Here is a 14651-nt window from a genome sequence, read left to right on the forward strand (position 1 = left end):
TAACAGCCGTAGATAAAGAAGTAACAAAGCACTTGTAGTCTTTACTGAGTTTTGCATACGAAACAAATCTCTGAATAGGATGAGAAGTACATGACCTGGTGCCCTTGCACAGGGCTATGGGAAGTTCTTCATTCATTGGACTTAGATCATCCGGGGAACTCACAAGATTGGGAAGTTTGGGATTGGTAACATCAACGTCTTCCATCACATCCTTCCTCTTTCTGTTGTAAACCTGACCAAATAGGTGATCACGAGACTGTTCTTCCACAGGCCCCTCCTCCATCTGACTGTCTCTGTCCTCACTGACAGCATCTTCCACACTTGGAGAACTAACCGTATAATCCAAGAAATCCATGAACTGAACCAACTGATGCGAAGAATACTCTTCCCTTCTGTCACCTAGACACTCCCCCTGAAGAGGATTCGCAGGAAAGTATGCCTCATGTTCATGAAAGGTAACATCCCTGGAGACATATACTCTGTAAGTGCTAGGGTCAACACACTTGTATCCCTTCTGGGTGGAAGAATACCCCAAAAAGACTGCTTTGATGGACCGAGGATCAAGTTTCTTGAGAGTGGGACTATGATCATGAACAAAACAGACACACCCAAACACCCGAGGGTTCAAAGGCTAGGGATTCTGAGTAGGCCACAACACAGAATAAGGGGAATGACCATTCAACACACGAGTAGGCATACGGTTGATAAGGTGAGCACTAGTGAGAAGTGCGTCCCCCCAGTACCTCTTAGGGACATGACGTTGAAACATAATGGCCCGGGTAACATTTAACAAATGGCGGTTTTTTCTTTCAGCCACTCCATTCTGAGGAGGGGTGTAGCTACAGGATGTTTCATGAATAATACCCTTGCTTTGCAAGAAGTCATCAAGGGATTGAGAGACATACTTTCGGGCATTGTCAGTACGGAAGGCCTGAACAGTGGTCTGGAATTGAGTTTCGACAAATGCCACAAAGTTTTTGACAATGCCGGGAACTTCACTACATTCTTTCAACAAATACACGAACGTACACTGGGAGTAGTCATCAATAAGAGTCATGAAATAGTGAAAGTCACGACAAGTGGGTACTCCCGAAGGACCCCAAACATCAGAGTAAACCAAAGCAAAAGGACGGTTGACTTTATTGAACGAAATAGGGTACGAGGCCCTAACATGCTTAGACAACTGACACACTTTACAGGCGAAGGTGTCCAACGAAACAGAATGAAACATCCTAGGAAACAACTTTTTAAGCAACTGGAATGGAAGATGACCAAGTCTCTCGTGCCAGCGCATAATGACGGATCTGTCCTTCATGCCAGGCAACTGTCCACTAGTGGCTGAAATCAAAGCAGAAGCAACCTGTACGGGCAGTTTGTAGAGGCCATCAATAACCGAACCAATCCCAATCTTCTGCCCCGTCCCCAAGTCCTGCAGGAAACAACAATCAGCATAGAAAATTAGATTACAGTTTAGCTCTTTGGTAATACTGCTGACAGATAACAAATTTATGGGAATATTGGGAACAAGCAGGGCATTATGAAGACAATATTTGTTCAGTAATGATAAACTCCCTTTTCCAGCCACAGAGATAGAAGAACCATCAGCCATAGACACACGCTGCTGCCCAGAGGTCAACTTGTACTCTTGAAACATCGTAGGATCCCCTGTCATATGATGAGTAGCCCCACTGTCAACAATCCAATCACCGAGAGAGGAATTACATTGATCACTAGTAGCAACCAGGGCCTGGGCTAACTTAGCCCCCTCAAAAGTAGAAGCATCATCCTGGGTAGACAAACGACTGATGTATGCTTGCAACTCTTTGAGTTGATCTGAGGAGAGCTTGGATTTGGCAACATTGGATGACCCCAAACTAGGCTCGGGCACAGAAGGAGCACGGCGATGAGAAGGAGGATGACCCCGGACGAGACGCTTCTCAGGATGAAGATCCCAACAAAAATCAACAGAATGGCCCACTTTGTTGCAATGGCTGCATCGTCGAGTAGAACGCTGCCTTGTCCCTGAAGTATGGCTCACAAAGGCTGCTGGAGAACTCCCCTGACTGGAGTCAATATACATAATCTGGCGCCGTTGCTCCTCAGACTCAATACGAGCATACACCTCTTCGATCCCAGGAATCTCAACACAGTTAAGAATCTGACTCCGAATGGTTTCAAACTCATCACGCAGGCCTCCAAGGAAGATAAAGGTGCGGTCCATCCATTCCTTTTCCCAATACAGGGCATGATCTACACCACATTTCCAGTCATCATTCACATGATAATCAAGTTCCTCCCATTTGGTCTTCAGGGCGGCATAGAAGGAGGCAACAGATAAATCATCCTGTTTAAGAGCATATATGTTACGTTTGATTTGATATGCACGTAAAACACGCTTCTTACGACCATACATTCGTGGAAGAACAGTCCACATATCATAGGCAATCGATTTACGCAAGATCAAAGGCTGAATATCTGCGGAAACCGAACTAATAATCCATACTTTAACCTGACTATCTTCCAACGCCCAGGTCGGCCATTGCGAATCAGTTTTAGAAGGCGCAGGTTTCTCCCCAGTGATATAGTGCAAGCGACCACGACTAGTAATTCCGATTTCTAGGGCAGCAGACCACGAGAGATAGTTATCCTTGTTCAGCCGGATGGAAGTGATATGAACAGGCAAGTTCTCACTCTTGGTATTGCTGCCCGTGTCCAGGGCATCATCAAGCTTGGGGATCACTGCGTCAGTCATCTCAATCCCCAAAGAAGGTCACAACCGGCGGCAGAGAAGGCACAACCCACAGTGGCGGAAAAAAAGACAACCGGCGGCGGTGCAGGAAAAAAAGGCAAGAATGGCAGCGGAGATAACCCAGTCGGCAGCGGCGCTGGGAGCGGCGACGGCGGCAGTGCAGGACGTCAGCAAAAAAGAACCACACCGGCGGCGGTGCTTGGAACGACGGCGGCGGCGGCGTTCCTGGACGCCGGCAGCGCTGGGAGCAGTGACAGCGGCGGCGCTGGGAACTGCGATGGCAACGGTGCTGGAAACGGCAACGGAGGCGGCACGAGAAACGGGGACGACGGAAAAACACTACTTGCACACCAACGATCTCACACGCGATGGCTCTGATACCATGTAGAAACACGAACCACAAGGAGAGAGCAAAGAAAGAACACACAATATACGTGGAAAACCTCAGAAAGAGGTGAAAAACCACGGGGAAGCTCTGACCTAGGGGCAAACCGCAACCCTAGGAGAGAGAAAATTATATTCACTTAACTCAACAATTACATGTAAGTGAAGAATAAATAGGAGGGAGAGAAAGAGTGTCGCCTAGGGTACCGAGTCAGCCTCGGTACCCGTGCCCCATAGGACCGGGTCCAGATATGGACCTGGTTCCCCATTACAATATATTCTAACAGTATCTATATGCAATTGATTATGTGTGTTATTTAGGATTGACAAGTAATATTTACAAAAATTTTCTTTCTTAATGCATGGACTCTCTCTCTCCCTCTTTCTCTCCCTCTCTCTCTCTTTCTCTCTCTCTATCTCTCTCTATATATATATATATATATATGGAGAGAGAGAGAGAAAGAGAGAGTTACCTACAAGCTATGTAGAAGAAGCAATACAAAGGGACATCATTGTGTGTGTGCACATGCAATCCTCGATGGTCATAATTGTTGGTAGTGCAGTCATTATTTCCCGACGGTATAGCATTGGGAAAATATTAGATTTCTCAAAGATCAAAAGTGTCTTCTATTCCAGCTAGAAATCAACATATTTCACGATGATTTCAACTGTTGCAAAAGGAAATCTTAATTCCCAATGCCTAACATGGTCAACAATCATGGTCATTTTTTGCCAGCCATCAGAACTACTTTTCCCTACAAAAGTTTAGCCGTTGACACCTAATATGTCGGCCATTCCTTTGCCGATGCCTATGGAGGATACGTATGCAAATACTAAAATCATTGTAGTGAGAGTTTCTCTCATGAGTCTATTTAACTTTATACATGTTTGTGTATGCTTTCAATTTGTGATATAAGGCTATTCCGATCACACCTTTTACCTTTTGCTTTAAGATTTATGTGATTAAAATACAAGTAAACTTTAATTTATCTTTATTTATTGGGTGAGTAGGAGGAGTATTTCATACTACCACCCAATAAAGGGTTGAAACACTCATACTTTCTCCTAGAGTATACTCCTTACTATGTTTCAACTTACATATCAGTATTTCTATTTTGCAGCACAAAAAATTGGCACTTTAGGCACTTTAGAGATTCAAAACGAAGATTGACTGCCTACCAGCCCTTGTCCTGCATGTTGTGCCGACCCCCTTGGGGATCATTTCACCTTCATTGACATGAAAAGCACAACATTAATTTATGGTAAGATGAAGCCCATTTAAGAACAAAGTTGAACCAAATATGGCTAGAAATTATCCAAGGTTGAAAATCACTTAGGAAAATGTGGGCTTTGGGAATAATTTTATGACTATATTGATTTTGAGAAGCCTTCATCTTGGGGAGAGCCAGATTTCATTTGAGCCTTCAATTTTTGATTATTTTAAGGAAATATGTAGGTGATCAACTAGGGAAGGCAGGTTGTGCATCACATATGGAAGATTGACCAATGAAGAAAGGATAAACCAATGATCGACGTTTCATCTTATTGAAGCAAAAAATACTTTCGCACCAAATAATTGGGTCAACATTGTGTATACTAGGAAAGCCTCTTTCATTGATGGATAAGGGCAGGGGCAAAGCCAAGATTTTTCTCTCGGAGGGGGGGGGGTGCTAACAGTCTACGGATGAATTGTAATATATATATATATATATATATATAGACTCTCTCTCTCTCTCTAGATAGCATTTGCAAACCACAATATAGCAAAAGTGAGCATAAATAATATACAATTGTCCATGTCATAAACGTGAAGTGTGACATGTCATACGACACATTTTAATAACTACTTGTGGCATTAGCACAAAACACGATCTATCAATAACGGATAAGGTGCTTTATTTCTATTAAAGTAACATAGGTATGAACGTAAGGTGGGTATGCAAATATCACAACCCAAAATTTGGCAAACAAGTACATCCATGAACAAAAAAAAAAAGTTACCTAAAATAAACAGTTTTGTATTCTTTCAATGTAATCCAATCAGTTTTTGCCTCCATTTCCATCGAAAATAGTTACATATCATTATTCGTTCAACTGAACAATAAAATATAAAAGAAAAGTACCTTTAAGTTGCAACATCTTTGTTTTCTTCCGGACCATCTTGTTGAGTACCTTTTTTCTAAAAAAAAAACCATAAATATTTTTCATCATCTTCTCAATAAACTTGCACAAAAAGTCAGAAATTTGAAAAAAAACCATAAGATTCAAATGAGCCAAGAACGAATTCAACTATCATCAACTAACTAACTAATTACAGCCCATGATATGATGACAATCAATAAATTGTTAACATGGGTCCAGAACTAGGGCTGCATAAGGGCCTTGGTTTGGGCCCAAAAAAAAACCAGCCTGGCCATCCCGTTAACCTATTCGGGTCGGCCCGATATCTTTTTAATATTATTTTTATTTTCATAATAACATATATTTTATTATTAAAATATATTTATTTTATATTTTATATTTTATATTTAAAAAATTATTTTTTATTTTAACCGGGCTAGGCCCAAGCTTGGGTTTCGGGTTGTCGAGCCGGGCTTGGGTTTCGAGCTGCAGGCTGGCCTGATGTCTAAGCTTATCCAGAACCTCTAATTCCCAAATGAGTCTATGACAAACAAAAAACCCCCAAATCTGCATACTAAAATTGAACGCACATACCAATCAAAAGGGGTTAACAAACTAATTACGTGCTTAAATAAAAAATAACAGAAATTTAAGAGAGAGCATGACATATACTAATCTGAAATAAAAATGCCTAATCAAACTAATTACGTGCTTAAATAAAAAAAAATAGAAATTTAAGAGAGAGCGTGACATATACTAATCTGAAATTTGAAAGGGAAAATCAAAACCCCCAATTCTCAAATGCCCCAAATCTGCATACTAAAATTGAGACTTTCACATTGAAATATATAAAGCAATTAAAAGGAACTAATTAAACTAATTACATGCTTAAATAAAAAAATAACGGAAATTTAAGAGAGAGCATGACATATACTAATATGAAATAAAAATGAATAAACAAACTGATTACATGATTAAATAAAAAAACAAAAATTAAGAGAGATCATGACATATATTAATCTGAAATGTGAAGAAAAAATCAAAACCTCTAATCTTTATCAGAACCCTTGCTTCTCACATGAGTCCATGACAAATGGAAAACCCCCAAATCTGCATATTCAAATTGAAAACCTTCAGTGAAGTACATAAAGCAATTAAAATAGACTAATTAAACTAATTACATGCTTAAATAAAAAATAACAAAAATTTAAGAGAGAGCATGACGTGTGCTGATCTAAAGGTTGGAAAGGAGAAATCAGAACCCCTAATTTTAATTAGAACACATAATTCCCAAATGAATCCATGACAAATAGAAAACCCACACATGTGCATACTAAAATTGAAAACCTTCACATTGAAATACATAAAACAATTAAAAGGGATTAATTAACCTAATTACATACTTAAATAAAACAATAACAGAAATTTAAGAAAGAGCATGACATATACTAATCTAAAATCTGAAAGGGAAAAATCAGAACCCCTAATCTTAATTAGAACATCTAATTCCCAAAAGAATTCATGACAAACAGAAAACCCCTAAATCTGCATACTAAAATTGAAAACCTTCAAATTGAAATACATAAAGCAGTCAAAAGAAGCAAGGGAATTACAGTCGAGCTTCAACAGGTTGCAGTAGACAACAGTCCTCCATTAGGCTTCAGCAAGCACCAGACACTAGACAGCTGAGAAGAAAAATAAATCAGAAGAATATTGAATGAATATGATGCATCGAACATTTGAGAAGAAGAAGAAATAAGAAGGAGACTGCCAATGGGCAATGGGAGACTCAGACCTAAGTCACCTGACCTTAGATGAGTAACGAGTCAGATCAGACCTTCGGACTCCGGCGGACAGTGGACCAGCCCTAGGTCCACCCCTAGATAAGGGAATTAATCGAGGCATTTGTAGAAGGTAAAAACGTTTTTTGTTAAGGGACACGTGAAGCATTTGACATAGCAAAATCTTAAAATTTTAGAATCAAAATGCTCATTTTTCTAAAAAAAAATAGAATTATTAAACAAACGGGACATTTGTTTATGAAATTAAGAAATTGAAACATGGAATTTTGATTCCATTTCAATTTGAGGAGGAATTATGATTCTAGAATTTTCATTCTGGAATCAAAATTCCAAACCATTAAACGCCCCCTAATATTATAAAATTTAAACATTAAAGGGCATTCTATATATAAATAAGTAAAAAATAATGAGATAACAGTATACAAAAAAAAAAATTATTGGCCGATGTGGGCAATTGCCAATGCCAACCCACGTGTCCCTCTGTCACTGCATTCTACCCTGATTGCTGTAGTCCATGTGTTTTTCATTGACTTTTGACATCTAAATGACAAAAAGGTTGGTTCATCCATCTTAATGTTTGGTCTTTTTTTTTTATTTGTGAATGGTTTTAGGTTATAACATTCTCTTAGGGTATATATTTGAATTTTTTATTTTCAGTAATATTTAGCTGTGAAACTTTATAATAACATATGTTGAGCTTAGTACTTTCGATGGATATATTAATTGCATGAAATATCATCACAAACACAAAACTTCAATTTTCTTCAATTTTTATCATCGCCGGATTCTGGCACATGCCGGCTAGATTACAATGTCATATTTTAAACATGTCTAATTCTACTAGATATAAACTTACTTACAAAATATTACATTGATTGGTTGCCATTTTAATACATTTTATTATATTTCAATGTTTCCAATCTCTAGCCTTTTACCCACCCACTTAGTATTCGACAAATTGTTTGAATGACTAAGGACTTATAATCTTATTGAACCGCTTGAACCGTAGCATCATTTTGGAATTATGTATCATGTTTCATGGTGAAATGATAGCTTGATCATTTACTAGTAATCTTTGAATTAGGAATAACATGATATTTGTGTTGCATACATATTCAATGTGTCACTTTTATGATGTTTCTTCCAAGATATACGATTATCGAAATAAATTTTTTGGGTACTTGTTCAACAAATTGCATGACAAGCCACCCAATGACTATTAATTTACATGAATTGAAAACCAAATGATTAACCCAATGACTTTGCTATCGCACATAATGTGATCATGAATGGAAGAATGAGATGTCTTTGTGTGAGATGTAATAATGTCATTACTCAGGCAACTAAGATGTCATTACTCACACATATGCAATAGACTTGTACAAACGCATGTTTGCTGGGAATATCATGGAGATAGAAGAATTTCATAAGAATGTGCATTAAAAAAAATTGTCGAAAACATCCAATGGTTATTGTCGAATGTGTTCCATGTACAACCAGATGCATCATCTTCTCAAAAGGCAGATATTATTATGGTACAATAGCATAGTGATACAGCTTACATAACATTTAATTTTATGCAATGAGTTCTATTTGCTAAACTTGATTCCTAATCGTCCTAACATGTTTTCTTCATGTTCATTGTAGACTTGTTGGCACCATGAAACTTTGCACGATTTCCACCTCGGCAATGACATTACCATGGTTGCAATTTTTTATTATGTTTTTTTTATAACTTTGAATTGATGTAATATAAGTTAAAACATTTGTTATGTATATTTGTTTTGTTTATGAACATTTAACTGTTTGGTTTGACAACGTGCAACATATAATCAAGTTCATTTTTAGAAAAAATTATGTCATACATTGATTAGGAAAAAAATTTTAACACATCTTCACTGACACTTGAAATTGTATCCATAAAGATTAAGGGAAACTTTTTAGAAACATCGGTCCAAGTATTAATGACGTCCGTTGTTGTGTCGATTAAAAATTTTAGCAAAGTTTTGTCAAATGTCAATAAAAGGTTTTATCAATATCCGACCAATGTCTGTAAAATTTTTTTACCAATGTCTGGCTGGGTGTCGGTAAAAGTTGTTTCTGATGTGCATTGGACATCAATAACATTCCTATTTACCTATGTGCTATAGGGTGTCGGTGATGGTGTCTACATAGACGCACAACACTAGAATGTTGGTGATGGTTTTTTCAATGATTGAGACTGCGTCAAAGAAATGTTCACCGATGCATGATGATGTTTTACCGACATTTTTAGGCTGCCGGTGATTCCTCTATTTTTCGTAGTGCCCTAACATGCCAAGCTGTATGGGAATTAACTCCTTTATTGATTTTGTTGAGAAAAAAGACTATGATCAATCTGAAAAAAAAAATAAAGAGAAAGGTTTTGAGAGTAATATACCCTTGTAGAAAAGAAGAGGTACCGATGAGTAAACACATTGGTTTAGCTCCCGTCTCTGTCTCATCTCTTTCACATGTTGAGGTCCTTCTCTTGTTGCAATTACTGACCAGCATCTACACCTTCACCGGCAGGTGAGTCTCTTTCTCTCTTTATCTGAGATTGGCTTGCTCGCAATCTTTCCCTCATCCCCGAGTAAGATTAGTATTAGTTTAATCTACTAATGCAAAAAAAAAAAAAACTTTAATTAGTCTAACTGCCTAAGAATCACTAACTGTAATTAACATATGTGGGATCAAACACTTTAAAGCACTAGGATCCCTAACAAAAAAGTAAATTTTTTTGAGAATTTCTAATGGTGATATCTAGAAATATCTCATCATGCATTCATGCGATCTGCTGATTTTTTTTAATTCATGCATGATTAATGCTCAATTAGCTGCATTCATATATGCCTATTCTTTTGCTCGTCCCCAAGCAAGATTGTATTAGTTTAATCTACTAACGCAAAAACAACTTTAATTACTCTAACTTACTATTTAATCACTGCTGTATTGAACATATATGAGATCAAATGCTTTAAAGATCTAGGTTCCCTAGCAAATGTGTATACCGTTTTTAGAATTTCCAATGATGTTGTCTAGAAACATGTTATCATGTATACATGATTTTTGCCAAAATCATGGGAAAATAAAAAACACGTTTCAGCTACAATTTGACTGTATGTTGAGCATTCGAAATTTCATATAACATACCCTCAACAATATGACCTGCTTAGGAACATCAATCTATATTGATATTTACCATATACTTATGATGAACGTGTGAATTTATTTTTTGCACTTGAACAGCATACTTTGCACCATTTATTTCATTCTTTCCTTTTTTTTCTTTTTGAGTACTATTTGAACTTTAGGGCTTTCTACCTCACTCATGTAGCGAGCTTCCAATGAGTGACATGATCTAGACCAACTGGTTATAGAGAGCTAGAGATTGGGTATTCTTTGTATATACTTGCACATGTCAAGAATGCCACAAATTAAGAATGCTTACATATGTTTTTCATGTCATATACAAGGTTTATATTTATCAAATTTTCTACATAGTCATGTAATGAGTATTGGTCAGTAAACTAGTTTGCCTTAGGATTTGAGGCTCAAAGTATTTATCACAGTTACTTGTATGAACCAAGTAAGCTCCAAGTATCAACTAGGCATGAAGTCTAGTTACTCTTAATTGGCCCCTTTTCATTGAATTCAAAACGCCTAGGGTGGTTGAAGCCAGCTACTTAATCAAACAAAGCCTACCGAAGCGAAAACATGCATATTCACTTCTTTTTCTTAACAAAAGTTGTTTGAGGTGCAACTTTCTACTCATATTCATAATTTTAAGGTGTGCTCTTTCTTTCTCTATTAATGATCTGATGTATGCATTTTCATGAAGTGGTCAAATTAAATTACATATATCATACCTTACAATCTAATTAAAATAATTTAATCATGCATATTTAATGCCTAGTTATGTAAATTTTAGCATACGATACATACACGAACATGCCTTTTTGTGACCACACCTGCCGTATGGTTGAAAATCCATCATCCTTAGTGTGGGTGGGTGGGTGGGGGAGAGGGAGAGAGAGCACGCGTATAAGTGGAAAATGATATTTTCACTTTCATGCATTCTGCTAACTCTGACAAACGAGCTCATGCATCAATAGTATTATTGCTCATAAGTCTTGTTAGCATGAGAAAAATATAGGGCTGAATTTTATTCCTAACTACATAAAGGAAAATTAAAAAATTAGTTATCCCTTGCAAAGGCCTAAGTTTAAGAAAGTCAAGCATATTGTCCATCTACAATATTCCACCCTATTTAAGAAAGTGACATATTCAATCCCTCGTAAGTTCTTTAATAGAGACATCACCTATTGACTTCTAAAATAAAATTCATATGCTCAATCATATAGTAAAGTAGGTCATGAAGAAAATATGAGTACTGGCTTCCTACCTACTTGGTCTGTACTCTGGATCCTCAAGTTACGAGCACATTATATCAACCTTTGATTTTTTTCTCGCGCATTATTGTTTTGATTGCCACTAATTACTCCTACTCGCACTGAGTTCCATTGCATCTCTATAAATTCCCTATTAGTGCTCTATTATTTGTTTCCTTCTCTATTTTTTTGTTAGATAGTCTACAATAGAGAATTGTTTAGTTGTTTACAATTTGCTGGCACCTACAATCTTTGTGTTAACTTCAACATTAATAACTCGAAGAAACTTCTCTTTGAGAGACATTTCAAAGGTGAGCTAAAAAGTGCGCAAACTCAAATGGAGACAACTACAGATGTGAGGCCTAGAGATTTATGAGGTAGAACTAAATATTCTTGAATAAATTGTACATGTTCATGTTGAATTATTAAATCATAATTGGAGTTAAAGTGGAAGCATGCCTAAATCCATTTTAAAGAGAATGACAATAGAATTTGACAGCAGGATCTTTCGACGTCTCTTTGCAGTATGTGATCTCTCTTAGATGGAAAAAAATCCCTGAAAATTCTTGTTCTCTACATATGACCTAAGGGACCACTACCCTTTTATATTGAGATTAATTTCAGATTCAGATTATTATAGAATCCAAAATTATGCACATGTATCTACACATAAAAACATTACTTGAATACATTTTGAAGAAAGCAACGATAACATTTGAAATAGAATCTTCCGTGGTCTTTACGTAGTACATGGTATCTCTCAGATGGGAAAGAGAAAACCCTGAAAAATTTTGTTTTCTACGTATTACCTAAGAGACAACTACCTTTTCATATAAGACTCATTTCGGATTTAGCCTATTATAGAATCCAAAATTATACATGTATCTACACATAAAAAATTACCTTATGCCCTATGAAATGACTATATTATCTAACTTAATTGATCACTTTACAAATACTTTCTCTCAAATGGGCCAGGTCGGGCCTTGAACAACCTCGTCATGGCTTGAAACCCGGCCCGACTCGGCCCGTTAATAGTCAGGCTGGGTAGCAGGCTGACCTGGTCCAGGTTTGGGTAGTTACCAGTGCAAAATTACCGAGCCGAGCCGGCCCAGCCCAACCTGATGGCCAGGTCAATTGCTTGTTGGAAGCTCATATGATCCTCTTCTATCAAGCATGTATCAACCTCATGTGCTTGGAAATAGACAACATAATCATATGAAAATATGCTCCTTATTCTCTAGTGGATCGACTGGTACTGCTATTTGATTTTTTTTTATATTATTGAGTTTGTTCTTTAGTGGTTTGATTAGGGATATCCTCATCATTGCCTTCATCTGAATTTGTTGATGGCACAATATTCAGAATAAAGACCTGACTGTTGTCTACAATATTTGTATGAGGATACTGAGGTTCCTCTTCAAAGGTAATATTTTTAAATTTATCACCTCCTCCAAAATCAACATCCTCAAAAGAATGAGTATTTCCCATCTCAAAGAACCTTAAGTGTCATAAAATTTATAACCCATTTACTTCTGAGAGTTCCAAGAGAATAGCGATAACCGTCGTAGAGTCTAGTTTCTTTTCATTTCATCTTTATGACCTTCCCTCAGTTGGACATCTCTAAACATGAAAGTGTCTCATACTAGGTGTTTTGTTCATCCACAATTCTGAATGATCGAATCATAACTAGAGTCAAAGTGCAAAAGTACTTGAATCCATCTCAAAGATAACGACTGTAGAATCTGATGACATGATTTTTCGAGGCCTCTACATACTATGTGGTCTTTTAGATGGGGAAAAGAAAACCTTAAAAGTTCATTTCTTTTATATATGACCTGGGGGAACATTACCCTTTTAAGACTAATTTTAGATTCACCGTATCATAAAGTATAAAATTACGTACAAGTATCTGCACATATAAAAAATTATCTCATGCATTATGAAATGATTAATATCCAATTTAATTTATCACTTTAACGATTTTCCCCTCAAATAGCAGATAATACCCAAATTTGCTTTGGACATATATAGGCCAACATAATAATTCTTAACATTAAGAAAATATATAGTGATCAACAGTAAGCCCAACAAGCCTAATTTAGCCAAACTACATGATCCACACAAAAACATACAACAAAAACAAAAATTTCACACAAAGGATAAGTATAAGATACAAATAAAATCAAACTACATGCTTGGATATTCAATCTAGTGTGTGCACGGAGTGAGGATGAGCAAGAAGAAAGGTATCCCTAAATTCCCACACAATGGATAATTCATCTAATGATCCTACATAAATGTTCTAAAACATTAAAAACAACCCTAATCGCGACAAAAACAAGCTATATTTTCTACAAAATATGAAATATATGACACAAAAAAAGAAGCAATTCAATAAACTGATTAATTGAACTTTACTTGATTGAATAAACTGATTCTAATTTTGGAAATATTTCTTAAAGGATATTTCCTATTAAAATAATCAGTGCACCAGATTTAATGAAACGTTCACACAATGTCAGGTCAAAGCCTTATGCATGCAACGTGAAAAAGTTGGATCTAGATAATTCTAGCAATCACTCAGTAACCAGTATTACTTCAATGAAAAAGAAAAAACGAAGTGCATAATTACAAACTTACTATGGAATAGAATTAAACCTATAATACAATTCAAGATTTATATTGCCTAGTAACCCCAAAATTATCCACAGGTAAAACTCAAATTGAGTCAATAAATCGAGTGCATTACTTGATAAAGTTTACAACACTAATGGAGCTCTACTGTTCCATGAGTCTCTGCAAAAGATTGGGTGATTCATGAAATATTATCACATTATTAGGGCAGATTCATGTTATAGTAACAACCCGTTACTATTCTCAAGCACCTCAAGAAGGAGCTAAGCTAACCTTCAACGTCTAACTAACTAACCAACTACCTACTCCTAGGTTAGTTCTATAATCATGTCACACTTTGCAAAACGTAGGCTGATCCTTTACAGCACATCCAAAAACACTCATAGAACATCTGAATTATAATGTATAGAGAACTGAAATAACATACTTCTAAAGAAGCAAACTAAAACAAGAATGATAAATAAGAAATAACCAAAATCAAACAAAACTAGATAAAACCTTTGAGCATAAAAAGGAAATAAGCAAACTAGAAAGTTAATGCATAAACAA

The 14651-nt window shown here is 36.5% G+C and overlaps 1 long non-coding RNA gene across 1 annotated transcript; it reads right to left on the bottom strand.

Moving 5' to 3' along the window:
- Positions 1–6322: 6322 nt before the first annotated feature.
- On the bottom strand, positions 6323–9577 carry LOC126409719 (uncharacterized). The gene is made up of 3 exons (XR_007572337.1): positions 9476–9577; positions 6868–6939; positions 6323–6364 (listed from the first exon to the last, which is right to left on the bottom strand). It is a non-coding gene; the product is annotated as an uncharacterized LOC126409719 (long non-coding RNA).
- Between the last annotated feature and the right edge of the window lie 5074 nt (positions 9578–14651).

The sequence above is a fragment of the Nymphaea colorata genome, chromosome 1, assembly GCF_008831285.2.
Source record: "Nymphaea colorata isolate Beijing-Zhang1983 chromosome 1, ASM883128v2, whole genome shotgun sequence".
Lineage (NCBI taxonomy): Eukaryota > Viridiplantae > Streptophyta > Magnoliopsida > Nymphaeales > Nymphaeaceae > Nymphaea > Nymphaea colorata.